This window comes from Pseudonaja textilis, chromosome 3 (genome assembly GCF_049901715.1).
Source record: "Pseudonaja textilis isolate UNSWEBS1 chromosome 3, rPseTex1.2, whole genome shotgun sequence".
Classification (NCBI taxonomy): Eukaryota; Metazoa; Chordata; class Lepidosauria; order Squamata; family Elapidae; genus Pseudonaja; species Pseudonaja textilis.
The window spans coordinates 173,101,327-173,103,793 of record NC_141992.1 but is presented as its reverse complement, the minus strand read 5'-3'; positions in this window follow the sequence as shown (position 1 = coordinate 173,103,793).

The window sequence follows — 2,467 nt, the reverse complement described above, 5'->3', positions numbered from 1 at the left end:
ATTCAGAGAAGCTGTCTTAATATATTATTTTCCATTTCTTCCTGTACTTTCATGATAGAAATAAAATAATTAAAAAAATAAACAAAAGCCTAAATCTATTAGCATTTACCAATAAACATTGGGCTCAACAGGCTAATTGACTATAATTTGGGCTGATTAATGTAACAATTAAACTAAGAGTTCTACTGCAGATCAATCAAGTACATAAACTGTAAAACTGCATTTTATTCACACATGAAAGGGAAAAGAACACTAAAATACGTGAATTCTGTGGGAAACACTACCACAGTTAGTTATTACCTATAACAAATTATCTCATTCTGAAAAGGGTTCACTGTTCAGTATAGGTATAATTAAGAATAATTGATCTGAACTCATCCAGCTTTCCCTGAATAAAGGATCAGAGAGAGACCAATGGAAGACAATGCATGCCCTGTGTTCACCCTGCACTGCCGGTAGCTACTACCAATATCAACAAAAGGAAGATGACAATGGAAACTGATTCAGCCTTGAATTTCTACTAAGATTGCTGCTACAAGATGAACGTTTGCACTGCACTAAGAAGTTTAACTTACTTGACAGATATAAAAGGTCGTCATACTGGAAAGGTCCTCATCATCCAGTACCATCTTTTAGCCCTCTAACTTTCTCTTTCAGGCACATTGATTGGTCTCAGAAAGCCTTCTGACAAACATCTTTTCATTATCCACTGAGAGTACTTCTCTCTTAGGCATTGCTGCCTCAACTGGCAGCTAATTCCCTGCCATTTCTGTGCCTCTGTGGGAACCAATATGCCTTTTAATCAGCAAAAACATGTTGAAAAGTTTTTAAAAGTGTCTATGGATTTAAACATTTGTTGGCCATCAATTTCCTTTGCTTTTTCTTAATCAGGTATCAGAAATTCTCCTGGGAAAGTTTCTATGTTGGGAAAAGTGTTGGGATGTATGAAAATACCTATTTAGTAGCACTCTGCACAGCTGGGATGATTGTTAAATATAACACAAATAGATTTACTTGATGGTTTTTGAAGATTTCAACTCAGAATGATTTCCAATTACTTCTTTTAATCATACGTGGCAAATGTTGTGGAATACATATGTGTCAGCCGTAAATTCCTATGGTTTGTAAATTATCTGAGACTGCACAAACATCTTCATGCCATTTATTCTGAATTCATCACTGTGGAATAATTATTTCTTCCTGCTTTCTCACAATGAATTAGTGTTTTACAAATAATGATTTGGAAGGACAAGGTCAGAAAAAGGTTTTTTTCTTTTTCTTTTAATGAGCTATAAGTAATCCTTATTTACCAACCATTTGTTTAGCGTCCATTTGAAGTTTGAACTGTGCTGTACTGTACTGTACTGAAAAATTTGTGATCTGTCATCCAGTTTCTGACTGTCACAGCATCGCCAAACTCATGTGATGTTAATTCAGGTGCTTGGCAACCATCATACATTTATGATGGTCACAGCATCCTGCAGTTATGTGATCACCATTTGCAACCAGCAAAATCAATGGGGAAGCTGGAGGATAGGAACAAGGCCAGCAAGGACACTGAGCTGGCCAAGGATAATGGCAGCTGAAATCCAACTCATTTGGATAACACCTGATTGGGAATAAGATAAATGACATAACTCTTAAAGAGAAATATATCCACAGTTATTACCAAATTATTTGGTGGGAAACTCCATTTTAAATTCTTGGCTCACTGAAGCTGGAATAAACAAGGTTTATATTTTCTTATTGCCAGACAAATAAATTGTCCTGTGTTTTCATTTGGTTTGCAGAAAAAGAATCTGCTTTAGATTGTATTTCAAAGAAGCAGAAAATTTTGGGAAAAAACTTCACGGGTGGAAGGTAGAGTTCTTTATGTGGCTAAGCATGTGTGATATTGCAAATTAAATACTGAGGAACAATGTCCTGATGGAACTTCTTGTCTTTTTCAGTTACAACGTTGTTATCACCTCTAGTGGAAAATTCTGCAATCAAGACAACTTGCTAGAGGAATTATTTTACTCTTGGTGGAAAATACTCAGATAAATTGCCTGCTGAATTCCTCTATCCACTCAATTCCCTCTGTCCACTGCCTGGGTGAAAAACTTTAACAGACCTGTTATTCCAGAAGCATGGTCAATGGGTGTATTTGAATGCACCCCAAGCTGCCCACAGACATGGAGGTCACATTCTCTCACATTTGGAGAGCACCAAGTTGAAGAAATGTTGGGCCACATGGACCTTTGGACTGTTTTCATTTATTTAAGGTGAAAAATGTGGTTCTGTAGGGAGGAAGGTGGAAAGACTCCTAAATTGGGAATCTTCATTACTTTTTTTTTTTATAGCAGTAAAGATGTACCTGCTGTGGTTGAACCTTTTGGATTAGCTGGGGAGAGAGGGGAGAGAGAGAGAGAGAGAGAGAGGGGGGAGAGACGGGGGGGAAGGGAGGAGTGCTCCAAGGGCGGAGCTC